Below are 14,524 nucleotides of genomic sequence, written 5' to 3'. Positions count from 1 at the left end.
GGGAGATAATTTCCCTCAGTTTCTCTAATATGTTGTCAGCGTTGTGCCTCTTATTAAAGCCTGTAATACACAATGTTGCCTGCCTTTGCACGAGCAGCCATTTTGTAGATGCTGCTACTGATGCAGCTGTTGCTGTTGCTGCGGAAGGTGATGCATCTACCCTGTGGGCTGTCACAGTCATATAGTCCTTCGTTTGCCCAGAACCAATTGTCCACATGTCCGTGGTTAAGTGGACAGTGGGTACAACCGCATTTTTCAGAGCACTGAGGACACTTGATCGTACTTCTCTGTACATTTTTGGTATCGCCTGCCTAGTGAAGTGGAATCTCGACGGGATTTGGTACCGGGGACACAATACCTCCATCAACCCTCTAAATCCCACTCTACTGATGGCGGACGCCGGGCGCACGTCTAACACCAACATAGCAGTTACAGCCGCAGTTATACGCTTTGCAATAGGGTGACTACTATCGTATTTTGTGGTCATGGCAAATGACGGTCAATTGTTTTGAGAAAGACTTAGCGGTCTTACGACTTCCCCTCTGGGAAGATGACCGACTAACATCAGCAACAGCAGCAGTGGCAGTAGTAGGCGTACCGCTGCAGGATTCCTCGGATGAATCCCGTATTGGAGAGGACTCAGTCTGGCTGCTGACTTGGGCTGCAGGACTGAATCTGATGGAGATCGTGGAGGAAGTTGACGAGGAGGGTGTTGCTGGTGTGTATCCAACTGGACCACGGGATTTAGGTGTCCCTGTACCGATGACGGTCCTAGCCCCAGTTTCTGAACTAACCACTGAACTATGAAGGTTATTCAGGTGACGTATAAGGGAGGATGTCCCTAGGTGGGCAAGATCCTTACCCCTGCTTATTTGAGCTTTACATAAGCTACATATTGCCATACATTGGTTGTCTGGATTTGGATAAAAATAACTCCAGACCGAAGAGGTGCATTTTTTGGTCTTCTGACCAGGCATGACGATGGGCTTTTTCATCCCATGGACATCAGCTGTTTCCCCCCTTGGTGCCTCATTTACAATAACCACATCACCATCCTCATCATCAAGTTCCTCCACAGCGCCAGCTACATCATCAATAGCCTCCTCCCAAGCCACCTCTTCCCGTACAGTGATGGGAAGGTCAGGCTTGACAACCACCAACACCCTTGGACTCGCCTTGGGGATTTGTGATAATTTCTCTTTAGAAGGCAGACTTGTTTGCTGTTTTGTTGCTGACAGCATAACTCTCTTCAATTTTTTGTGGGGGGGGAGGAGGAGGAGGAGGCTAAGATCCTTGGGTGAAGATGGACCACTAGTCATGAACATGGGCCAGGGCCTAAGCCGTTCCTTGCCACTATGTGTCGTAAATAGCATATTGCCAACTTTATGTTTCTCCTCAGATGATTTTAAGTTTCTCTTTTGGCTTTTTTTTGAGAACTTGGGCTTTTTGGATTTTACATGCCCTGTACTAGGAGATTAGGCATCGGGCTTGGAAGACGACGTTGATGGCATTTTATCGTCTATGTCATGACTAGTGGCAGCAGCTTCAGCATTAGGAGGAAGTGTGTCTTGATCTTTCCCTACTTTATCCTCCAAATTTTTGCTCTCCATTATATGTAGCACAAGATACTGCAGAATGTGTGAACTTGGTAATATTGCAGTACCAATGGGCTTATACTGCAGGATTGGTTTGGCAAATTTTGTTGTAATTAAATTTTTTTTTAATTAGTTTTTTGTATTTTTTTTTATAACTTTTTTTTAATTTTTTAAACACTTGGGAATAATGGGGAAATAACTATGCCCTTAGATGCACAGACCACAGGACACAGCACGACTGGACTGAACAGGACACAGCACAGGACCCAGCAGCACCACTGAACTCAAAATTAACAGAGCACAGCACACAGCACCACTGGACTGATACTGCATAACAGAACACAGCACAGCACAGCACAGAACAGCACAGCACAGAACTGAACAGCACAGCACAGAACTGAACAGCACGAGATATAGCAGGACAGAGGACCACCTAACACACCCTCCCTCTACCCTGATCAATGCCTGAGTGAAGATGGTGGCGACTAGCGGGGAATTTATAGGTTCCGAGTATCGCGAGATCCGACAACGGGATTATGACTCGGAGCCTCGCTTTCAAGTTTTCATTTGGCGGCAATACCCGGATCCATCTCGGATCCGACTCGGATCGGCAACGTTCGGGTGGGCTCGGATTCAGGAAATCCGAGTGCGTTCATCTCTAAATAATATCCAATCTTCATTGAACTCTTCAGAGCTGCAGGAATGGTTAATATCTACTCAATACCTTACCAAACTGCATCTCTGGTGGGCTTATAGAATTATACAAATTCAGGCTGGGGATGAGTGGAAAACCACCTTCCAGACTCAATATGGCCACTTCATGTATCTAGTGATGTCCTTTGGTCTATGCAATGCTCCAGTCACCTTTCAGCACTTTGTTAAATGATGTGTTTTATGACCATGACTATAACTGTTTGGTTTTACCCCTAGTTATGACCCTTGGCACTGCTTAACTTTTTTCCTCATCTTCAACCCTGAACCTGAGTCTATTATCTCTTCAGCTGACATCCCCTTGGACTCCAGCCATTGGAAACCTTTCGTGTATCACTGTACTCAATGTGCTCGAAGAATACAGTACTTTCTTAGAGAGAGGGAGAAATATGTTTTGTGCATGTATGTATAGTATGTTAAATAATTAACATAACATTTATGATGCTTGCAGAAAATTTTAAAGGGATAACGTTAGGTGGACATTGAAGATACCAGAGACTGTCCTAGCACCACGTGTGATTCCATTCACAAAAATACAGGTAAAATAGTTACAACTTGGTAACTTGTTTTTCCAAATAGTTCTGGAAATGCTGCCGATTGGTAACATGATCCCAAGTGCCTCTTCCTGCAGAGTCACTGTGAGAAGCATTGTTGAAAAACAAATGTGGAGTGGAATACCAGGACAGTGTGGGAAAAAACATGATATAATAATCATTTTTAATTTAATATATTTTAATGTAATATGTTTCAAGTACACTGCTACAAATTATAGAAAAAAAAAACTATTTGGAAAGCACCAAGTCTGAATTAATTTGGATAACAGATCTCAGAAGTCCGCTATATTTATTGCTGTTATGCTGGGTAGATTAAAAAAAAAATATACAGCAAAACAGCACTACCTAGTGGCGAATTATTTTATCGTACAAAATGGTGAAACTCTAGAACTGCACTACAAAGCAAATACATGTTTATGAAACACCTCTACACATTGTAGTACACTTTCCTTTGCAAAACATGATTCCTTTTTAAAACAAGCCCATTTTAATGTGTGGTACAATACTTTACTGCAAAGAAGGAATTCAATTCAGCATTGAAGTAATCTTCTGCAATGTGTTAAAATGAAAAAGTCTCTGGGCCTGAGTCATTAAGAAGAGTAAAGCATAAAAAAAGAGTAACTTTGCACCTGTGCAAGCCCACCAGAGATATTTGTATTGTGTGTGTGTGTGAGGGGCCAGCGTATTTGTATTGTGTGTGTGTGTGTGTGTGAGGGGCCAGTGTATTTGTATTGCGTTTGAGTAAGGGGTCAGCGTATTTGTATTGTGTGTGTGTGGGAAGGTCCAGTGTATTTGTATTATGTGTGTGTGTGTATGAGGGGCCAGCGTATTTGTATTATGCGTGTGTGTGAGGGGCCAGCGTATTTGTATTATGTGTGTGTGTGTGTGTGTGAGGGTCCAGCGTATTTGTATTGTGTGTGTGTGTGTGTGTGAGGGTCCAGCGTATTTGTGTTGTGTGTGTGTGTGGGGCCAGCATATTTGTATTATGTGTGTGTGTGAGGGGCCAGCGTATTTGTATTATATGTGTGTGTGTGTGTGTGTGTGTGTGTGTGTGTGTGTGTGTGGCCAGCATATTTGTATTATGTGTGTGAAGGGCCAGCATATTTGTATTGTGTGTGTGTGTGTGAGGGGCCAGCGTATTTGTATTGTGTGTGTGTGTGAGGGTCCAGCGTATTTGTATTGTGTGTGTGTGTGTGGGGCCAGCATATTTGTATTATGTGTGTGTGTGTGTGAGGGGCCAGCGTATTTGTATTGCATGTGTGTGTGTGTGGGGCCAGCGTATTTGTATCATGTGTGTGAGGGGTCAGCATATTTGTATTGTGTGTGCGTGAGGGGCCAGCGTATTTGTATTGTGTGTGTGTGTGTGTCAGGGTCCAGCGTATTTGTATTGTGTGTGTGTGTGTGTGTGGGGCCAGCATATTTGTATTATGTGTGTGTGTGAGGGGCCAGCGTATTTGCATTGTGTGTGTGTGTGTGTGGAGCCAGCGTATTTGTACCATGTGTGTGAGGGGCCAGCGTATTTGTATTGTGTGTGTGTGGGGCCAGCGTATTTGTATTGTGTGTGTGTGAGGGGCCAGCATATTTGTATTGTGTGTGTGCGAGGAACCAGCGTATTTGTATTGCATGTGTGTGAGGGGCCAGCATATTTGTATTGCATGTGTGTGAGGGGCCAGCGTATTTGTATTGCATGTGTGTGAGTGGCCAGCGTATTTGTATTGCATGTGTGTGAGGGGCCAGTGTATTTCATACTTGCCTACTTTTGAAGGCAGCTGTCCGGGAGTGGGTCCGCTGAGGGGGCGTGGCCACACTCGGTGCACCGTTATGCTCCGCCCCATGTTAATCATTTTTAGCCAATCGCAGCAGGGGGCGGGTCCACGATGGCGTGTTTAGCCCCGCCCCCACCATATTCAACAACGGGGACAGCTGGATGCGGGATTTTTGTAAAAGTGAAGAAAATACCGTCGCACTGAAAATAGGGAGCTTCCCTCTATTCATATTCAAAAATAAACTTGTTATAGAGGTATATAGGGTTGCTATCTCAACACAGCAAAGGACTGAACTGTGTGTATAGAAAATAAAAGATTGTGTTTTTCAGAGATGCACAGCAGCTTACCGGAGTGCTTGGATGTATATTGAACTTATGAGATACATCAGGTGTAAAACTTAACTTTTTTAGTCAAATAAAAAATATCGAATAAAATAGCGAAATAAAGTAAAGGATATATACAAAGTGCAAAGTGAATTAAAATGTGCTGAAAGCACTCCTTATCCAGAGATATATAGCAATATCTTCAATTTAATACAAATTCCCATATAATAGTGGGTTTCAAGAACCAATGTACTCAATATGTTTTAATGTCAATAATGACAAATTCAAGGGCACATAATGCATCTTTAGTAGATAGAATTCTATCTTCCACATATCTATTAGATCTGAAATAATACTTGTGTGAGAGTAATATAAAGACCTTCTCAAATTTGAAACACAGGCGTGGATTCAGATCTAGATTTGTACAAAATAAGGATAACCTATTATCTCCTCTCTAATAATCTCTCATCTCTATAGTTGTATCAGAGAGAAGACCTGTCATTGCAATGTGAACAGCCTCTTATAGCTAGTGCTCTCAATTAGAGAAAAACTAACTGTTGTGCACGTTCCACTAGCTAAACTGTCTGAAGCGAGTTCCGTGCATAGTAGATAGAAATACGGGGAGTGCTTTGCTATCTACCTAATTTCGCTTCACTAGCATTGGATTTAAGGAGCATGTGCAATGTGCCCAGGTTCTGCCTCTGGAAAGGGTGCCTACAGTGACAACGCCGACACGCGTTTCGCTAGGCTTTATCAAGGCAAACGAATCACTGCATCTGACAGGTTTTAAATACTCTATGGGAGACTTGCCTTTATCATGATGTATAGGTTAGATAACCAATAGGCATGTTAGTTCCTTGTACAGGGAAATTGGCGTGCGGTTAGACCTATCAGTTCTTAATGAAAATTATGATAATCAGTTGTGGGGCTAGAAAAACTGTTTGATACAATGGTCCGTGTTCTAATGTAAATTGTAATTGAGATCGATAATGGCATATATGGATTTACTATAAAAAATAGTGACAGCCACTATGTAGACGTTCTTGAATAGCTCATAAAGTAAATATATGTTCCAATGTACAGAAATATGAAATCATTTAATATAATGATGTTTCCCTTTTATGTCCTGAGAGTTAGTAATTAAGAATTGTAAAATAGTGAAGAGAAAAGCAATCTTAGTCGTCCGTATACATCTTCAGTTAAAGGATAAATTTGAGTCGTTGTAATATAATGAAACAAACAGTTGTAGGGGTTAAAAATTATTCATGAATACCTAGGGCTAGATTTACTAAGCTGTGGGTTTGAAAAAGTGGGGATGTTGCCTATAGCAACCAATCAGATTCTAGCTGTCATTTTGCAGAAGGTACTAAATAAATGAAAGCTAGAATCTGATTGGTTGCTATAGGCAACACCCCCACTTTTTCAAACCCGCAGCTTAGTAAATCTAGCCCCTAGTGTCTAAAGCTCAAAAGTGTATAGTGATACTTATGTAAAACAAATTGTTAAATAAATTTCCTCCTTGTTCGGGTATTGAACCCAGGTCTCCCACACCATAAATATGGATCTTACCTCCAAACTACTTGGATTATTGATATTTTCTTAGGTCATTTATATATAAGTGATCTAATGAAATGTGAAGATAACTATAGTTTTGTTTTCCATAGATAATATGGTTAAGATAAATGTAAGTCACATGTAATATAGTATAGTGTTAACAAAGTGCTACAATAGTGTGAAAATGGGTAATTTATAAGTAATATACATCCAAGCACTCAAGTGAGCTGCTGTGCATCTCTGAAAAACACAATCTTTTATTTTCTATATACACGATTTTTGCCTGCTCTCTCGGGAGTCCAGGAGAACTCCCAAAAATTTGGGAGTCTCCCGTATTTGTATTGTGTGTGTGTGAGGGACAATGGATTTTTTCAGGGAGGAGGGGCCCCATGAGGCCTAAACCCGGCTCTGCTGTACAGTGTGCACATGAAGAGGCCACACACCCCCTGCATGCTGCCTCTATACAGGAATAGGCAGCATGCAGCCAATTGTACAAACATATGGGGGCAAACATAATCTCGATTTTGCTGGTGCCCCCAACAATCTTTGCAGCTGGACATGTTGCAAATAGCGGGCGGCCGTGGCACCTCCTCTGCTTTGGTTATTTCTTTAATATTTTTTTTTTTATTTACAGGTTTCGTTAAGGGACTTGATATTGCACATATGCATGTACGTATCCTACAGTGTTCTGTCTGCTAACATATAACTTATGTTAACATAAGTACTGTTTAGGAAGAGCATACTTATGCCCAGATTCAAATGGAAATGTATCTTGAGATCCACTTGGATGTAAATACGGGCAAACTAATCTGCTTATTCCTTGCTCGTTTTAAGAACACAATGTTGCGTTCAAATATGAATCAAGCCCACAATGACTACATTTCTATATACAGTATACTAAACACAATAATATATTATATCTAAATTAGTGATAATGATTTATGTTCTGATCTTAAGCATTTATGTACATTACACTGACCACTGGATTTGGGTATATTCTGAAGAGAGATATATGTGACATGTTGTTCAAGGTGTGTTTGAATAGGGTCAGAGTGTTAGAGAAAGGCGGCGGCCGCGGGCATTGCTGTGACTCACCGCCTCCCTCTCTGGCGTCCCGGCCATCGCTATGACAACCGAGATGTCACTTCCTGTTCTTGGTCCAACACCGAAATGACAGAGATGGCTCCCTGGCTATTAAAAACAGCCTGGCGCGCCTCTGCAAGCCTGTGGGCTAATTAATTTGGCCACTATCAATCAGTCTCCTCCTGAGTGTTGTTATAGGGCTATGCCCTGATTGGTGGATGCTATTATTCGCCTCCCTGCCGGTTATAGCGCTTCTGACCCAGTCTTGCTGACCTGCTCTTGTCTGTTAGTACCCTTTCCTGTGTATACTCTGTTGGATTTCTTGTGTATGACCCCTGCCTGGACTTTGGACTCGGCCTGTTTACTTGTGACCCTGACCCTTTGGCCTGTACCTTGGACTCTGTTACTTTGCCCGTGACCCTTGACCTCGGCTACTGTCTGACTACCCGCTGCCTCCTGGCCTGCCACTATGGGCCTGTATTACCAGCCCACACTACACCTGGAGTGAAGCCCTGGGGGCATCCAAGTACCGGTGAGCACATTAAGCTCTAAGGGAAAGGCGGTTGCTATATGTGAAGACCTCCGCCATCTAGTTCTGTGGGTTGGTGATCAGACCGTCAGCCTAACACAGAGCACCTTATTTTATTTAATCTTTATCTCCAACTTGTCCTGGATATCCTCAGGTTATTAAGATTAACTTTTTACAACAGCACTCAGTACTCCAGGAGACTAGCTTGCTGATCTTGAGCGACAAAGAAGACACTACTTGTAAAAGCACTGGAGAAGCAAAAACAAGACAGTGATCAGTACTCAGGAATTGCCCATATCCATCCAGGAACCCCTGCTGACAGCAGCTCCAGGATCACTGCAGATAACAGGTTCCCACAATGGATCTCAGTAAAGTAGCCTAATAACTGGAAATGTTATTACCAATGGCATGGCTTCCTGGGTTAACCTGTTTGTGGATTCCTGCAGAGTTACAAGCTCCAGACTCACAGGTTCTGTTGGTGAAGTCTGGCCAGTCCTCTGGATACATAGTTCTGCATACAAATAGAGGCAAAAACAGGCGCTTAGCACACATCTGGAGAAGGCTATGTTTAGACCAGTCATTACTGGATCAGTCTTTCCTACAGCTCTTTTACAGACATATTACTAGTACATGCATAGAAACACATTATACATAATACTTTATGCATACAAATGGAGGGAATACTTTGGCTATTGGAAGGTGAGAGGCGAGCGGTGGGCTTAACTTTTGCTGGAATGTGTATATATCGGGCGCATATGAGTTAGAAAGACTCGCTTGAGATATAACATCAAAGTTGTCAAAAAATGTCTTAATCCATTACAGTCTGTATAAATAGTTCTTCTATGGTATAAGAAGACCTGGCGTAGCGGATTGATATCTTTAATATTCTCAAAGTCCTGTCTATACAAGCCGAATCTTGTACCAAATTCCTCCGGTATTTTCCACAGATATAAAATAAAAAGAGAAAACAAGAAGTTATGTATAATCTCTCTCAATATACATAATCCCAAAAAGAAAAGAAATTTATGAAGTATGATGTATTATGTATGCTGTTTTATTATTGTATGAAGATAACGCACTATGTGCTCGATACACATATTTCTTATCTTTCATATGTGATATATGGAATTGAGCACACATCGGAGAATCAAGAACCCATGAATGACTTTGATTGACTATTCACGTTATAAAGTAAGCAGGTTGTAAGGGGTTTCCTTACCCCGTAAACTTTTGATATAGAAATCACTCACATCGTGCTAAATAATATCCAACTGCACTTCTATACATTCCACATGTGGTGGTAATTATGAGTCTTTTCTAAACTTACACACCCAGATTTTGAAGGTTTCCTTCTTTTTGGGATTATGTATATTGACAACTTTGATGTTATATCTCAAGCGAGTCTTTGTAACTCATATGCGCCCGATCTATACACATTGCTGTATTTGTCTTGTTTCTATAGAGGGAAGTGGTTCCCTCAGTGTCATATTAGGGCAGCTTTTGTATGAGAGCGCTTATAAAAGCCACACCCTTTTTTGCTTGTTTTAACTTTTACTGGAAAATGCTAGGTATGAACCTGTCTTTCAACATGGGGTAGCTGGGGGACAAAAAGGGGGTAAAATGTATCTAGCCCACAATTCAATAATGTGGGAACCAAAATACAGCAATTGTAGGGTAAGTTTATCCTCTCATTTCACCACATTCCCCTCCCACAAAAAGTGCAGTTGCATTTTTTTGTACAGTTTTCGCAGACCTCTTTCCTTTACCCCAACAATTGTAGAATACAATTAGAATACCGTTAGGAAAAATATTATGTTTTAAACTGGAATGCGTTTCTTCATAGGCCCTGTAAAGTAAATGTTTGGTGTCATTATAGCTGAAAGATCCACACAATACAATTTGTGGTTAAATTTGGGCGTTTGCACTAATGGCGTGAAATAAACTAATTGTGAAACCATATAAAAGTATATCTTATTGCCATTGTATGTGTTCTTTCTCTATGTCAGACCACTTGAGTAGACTGAGAAATAAAAGTTATTCCCAATCATCTGGCATGTAGTCAAAACATACAAATGAATCTGCTTAAGTGGCAATAACTGGGCATGAAGGTGTTAAAATGTAACTTTTTTCAAAACTATTAAGTATTATTTGCAATGGGCAATGTCGAAGTTGGCATTTGGTCAAGCATTACCCACTGTTAAGATAACGTTGTTCCTTTTTTGGATGCTTATAGTATGTAGAAATAAATGTTCCAATTTTATTAGTATATTATTGTTTGTCACTGATTATACTTTTGTGTCAATACAGCCTTTGCATTTTATTACTATGTCTGTATTATCTCTGTATGCGGAGTATGCTGTATGTCATGTAAAAAGTTAATGGTTAATGCAGAAAAATTAATAAATCTTGCAACTTGTGCTAAAACACAATACAGCTCAGACATTCACAAGAACGTCGAGGAAGTTGAGCTATTTTAAAGTGAAGCAAGAATACTAAAGAAAAAGAGGAACATATTATAACAGAGCTTGATAACTGAAGATTTTATTCATTTACAACAATATCAGAGTCATTTAAAATATTTCATTTTTATGTTATTTTTAATTTTCATTTGATGAATTCCAAAGTTCCAATGTATTAACCTGTCCATGCAAGTTTATTTTATGAATTTTAATAGAAAGCGTTTCACTCAAACCCCTATTTTAGGTACTTTCAGAGGCCACAATTTGTGCAAAGCCCAGTTAAGTGTAAAATTAAAGACCAAACAACAGAACAGTTTCAATAAAGCAACATTATTTTTGTGTTATACAGTTTGTTCCATCAAGTAAAATATCTGTTGTGGACATTCCATGAAAAATGATATCAGCTCAGTTGAAAATGTGAAGTTGAAACAAAATTAAGCATATCCCCAGGGCCGTAACGAGGATGGTGCTGGCGGTGCCGTCGCCCAGGGTGCAAGGCCAAGGGAGCGCAGCAGCCACCCGCTACCTGCCTCCATACCTTCAGCCCTTAAGTTCCGCTTAAGGGCTGAAGAGAGAGAGAGATGGGCAGAAGCATCAGACTTTTGTAAGTTACTATAAGTTCCGCAGTGGAACGCATGTGCGGTCCACTGACAGGAAGCTCGGCATTTGATTTTGGATGGTTGTATTTGTTTCACAGTGCTCAGAAAGTGTTGGGAGAACTATATATGTTTTTGAATGTTTTTAGTGTGTGCCATGTATTGTCATCTCAGTCTCTCTCTCATTATATGAAGTAAATTCATAATATTAAAAGGATTTCAACCCCCCTTAAATGCATGCCCACTACAATTTATGTAATTAAGTGCATATATATAGACAAGTTAACCCGTGCATGATACTCATGCATTCTAGTCAAATCAAGCTACTTAAGGTCTTAAAAAGGTTCTTGTCATGCATTTGGGCCTAGCCAAGGCCTCCTCAGGGGAAGAGCGTTACTTCCCGACGCAAGCGACCTTTTTAATGTGTGTTCATGAGGTAAAATTACCTCACGAAAATGAGTTTGATCCCTCAACTCGTAAATTTAGCCTTAACTACCCCTCCCACGGGGGGAAGGGGGGATGATGGAAGTTAACTGACTTCACTATTCAAATTTTTTTGTCAAATAATGTCAGTATACCAAATTTTAGGTCAATTGGATGAGTCCTTTCTGAGAAAATAGTTTTTTCCACACACACACACACACACTAACACACACCGCTAGGCTTTTACTTTTATATATTAGATAATGCTAAGAATTTAGTAGGTCAGTGTAGTATATAACTCCGCCCAGTAGGCGGCGCTGCAGCTTGAGCACTCTGTCACCCGGTAGTTTTTTCCACACACAGACTAACACACGCCACTAGGCTTTTATATTATAGATATATAAGAATTTTTTCAGTAAAGTGCTAGCCACACCCACACATTAGGTTGACCACACCCACTTGTTAAATGCCACTCCCACTTAGATGGGGGGCGTCGGTGCCCTGTCTCGCCCAGGGCACTAAAATGTCTAGTTACGGCACTGCATATCCCTATTCTCACTTATATATTCAGCTCTGTGTTCTGTATTTGTAGCATTTTATAACTTTTACATAACAAGAGTACTAAAACATGTACTACTGTACTGAACACTTTCAGTAGTACACAAGAAAAACTGCTATACAGATCGACAAGTATACAATGAGGGAAAGGGAAGGTAATATCAGGTAAATTAGCCTTACAGAATGATGTAACCATAAAAATAAAAATCAGGTACAATATAAAATACATGAATGGATATTTTCTGTTTGTTAAAGACATGCATCATCTGACATGACAATCTTCAATCGATCAGTTTGACACAAGACTCACATCACTACTCAGTGCTATCTCCATTATGTAACTATCAGTCTATGGCTTCCTACTTATCTGAAATCCTCTCATCACATCATGACGCATGCAGCTCAGCCCTCAAACCATCACAGCAGCGGGTAGGTCACTGCCTCCCACAAGATCAGCACACCAATATTCTAAAACACTGTTTCCAGCATACTTGTGGTCTGATTGACTATAGTTTGTCTAGGCCCGCGCCCACTTCGAAACTTGGGCCAAAAAGACAAGCAGGGGTTGAAGAATAATAAAATAGGATGCTCTAATTCTACTCAAATGCTTCTTGAAAATATGTGTGAGGTTCATAGTTTGTTGAAATTATCTAAATATGGTATGTATCCTTCAAATAGTTCTGATTTTGTAAGAGCTATCCCAACAATTTTTAGGACATACTTAGGGTTCAATGCACTGTAAAACATCCTGTAGCTGAAACATGACAGGTCCTCTTTTAAAAAACAACAACAACTGCTTTCAGTTGGTGCTTTCAGTGACTGCCATTTTGTCTTTGTTAATAAATTATACCCATTGGGGCGTATTCAATTGTTTGAATTTCCCGCAGCGTTAAAAGTATTACCGTTATTTCGGTAATACTAAGCCGGATTTCAGCTCGCAGCTCCCTGACCCGCGAGCTGAAATCCAGCGTCAAAGGTACCGTAATAATGGTATTTACGCGCACTATGACGGTAATAGTGCGCACGCCACGTTACTTTTACATGTAACGCCAACAATTGAATATGCCCCATTGAGTGTAATGAGTTTTAAAGTGATGAAAAAAGGTATGAAAACCACATTTTCGAAGGTCTCTGCTGTTGTAAGAGTTTTCTTCTTATTGCACTTTTGATTTTACTGCAAAAATATGTGAGAGTATTCATTATGCTTGAGGTGGCAGAACTACATGCACGGTATGGTGACGTATGAAAAGAGCAGTAGAAGCCCGCAGTAAGTGGAACCTAGTTATTGCTATTCAGTGAACTCTATGGCCCTGATTTATTAAGGTACGCAAAACAAACATAAATTGCGTTTGTTCTTTAAACGCACGTAACGCGGGCATGTGCACGTCTGTATTCAACAGAGGGTGGACCTGAAGAAATGTCTCCTGTTGAATATGGGTCTAGGTGCGCTCTGCACTAACAGACAATGTACTGCTCTATTTGTCCGATACATATGTGGAATATAAAGGCACAAAAAAATGCACTGAAAAAAATAAAAGTATTCAATGATTGTCACCTGTTAATAATGTTGTTAATGACAAAAATGTCATTTTTCTCTTCACACCAAAACATTTGTTATGATGTTATTAATGCTCAATTTACATAAAATGAAACCCATGTTTTAGCATGCAAACACAGCCGTCGTAACTATCACTCGGCACTTGCTCCTGACCTGTAGTTGGTGCAAGTGATACGACATTTACCTTTGAGATGCCCAAAACTTGAATGGTGCACTCGATCTTGACACTCCCTTACTGCACATTGACTACGTGCATACGCCCATTTCCCTCCCAGTAACGCCAATGAAATCATAACTTGCCGTAGGGGTCCTTCACATTCGAAAATGAATTGGATGTTGGTTCTTTCACTGGCGTATAGTATGTTTCTAGGCATGCGAAGAGGGATTTTATACAAAATAGGGCACTTATATTTGTTTCCAGTGTGCTCAAAAACTACCGCAACTTATTATGCTTCTGCTATTCAAACAGATCAAATTTATAAAAATATTAAAGATACCTCCTGCGATGGGACAGTACCCTTTTTCATCCAAATCACCGGTCACTATTTCCTTCACAATTGTTGCTGTTCTCGTTATTACATAGTTAAACTATGAGAACAAATGCTCTTTTCAGACAGTTTGTTGTGCAAGTGATAAACGTTATACCCCTGATCCGGCGGCATTGTTTTTTTAATGTCAACATTGTGATTGGAGACATTGACACTGACGACAGTGTAAACTTGTCTACATAATGTAAGTGTCTGCATTTATCCTGCCAACATTTTCATGTCGACAGGTTTGGTGCCGAGTTTAGCTCAATCACAATTATGTACCCT

Source organism: Mixophyes fleayi, chromosome 9, assembly GCF_038048845.1.
Source record: "Mixophyes fleayi isolate aMixFle1 chromosome 9, aMixFle1.hap1, whole genome shotgun sequence".
In the NCBI taxonomy this organism is placed as follows: Eukaryota; Metazoa; Chordata; class Amphibia; order Anura; family Limnodynastidae; genus Mixophyes; species Mixophyes fleayi.
Note: the sequence above shows the minus strand (reverse complement) of the source record.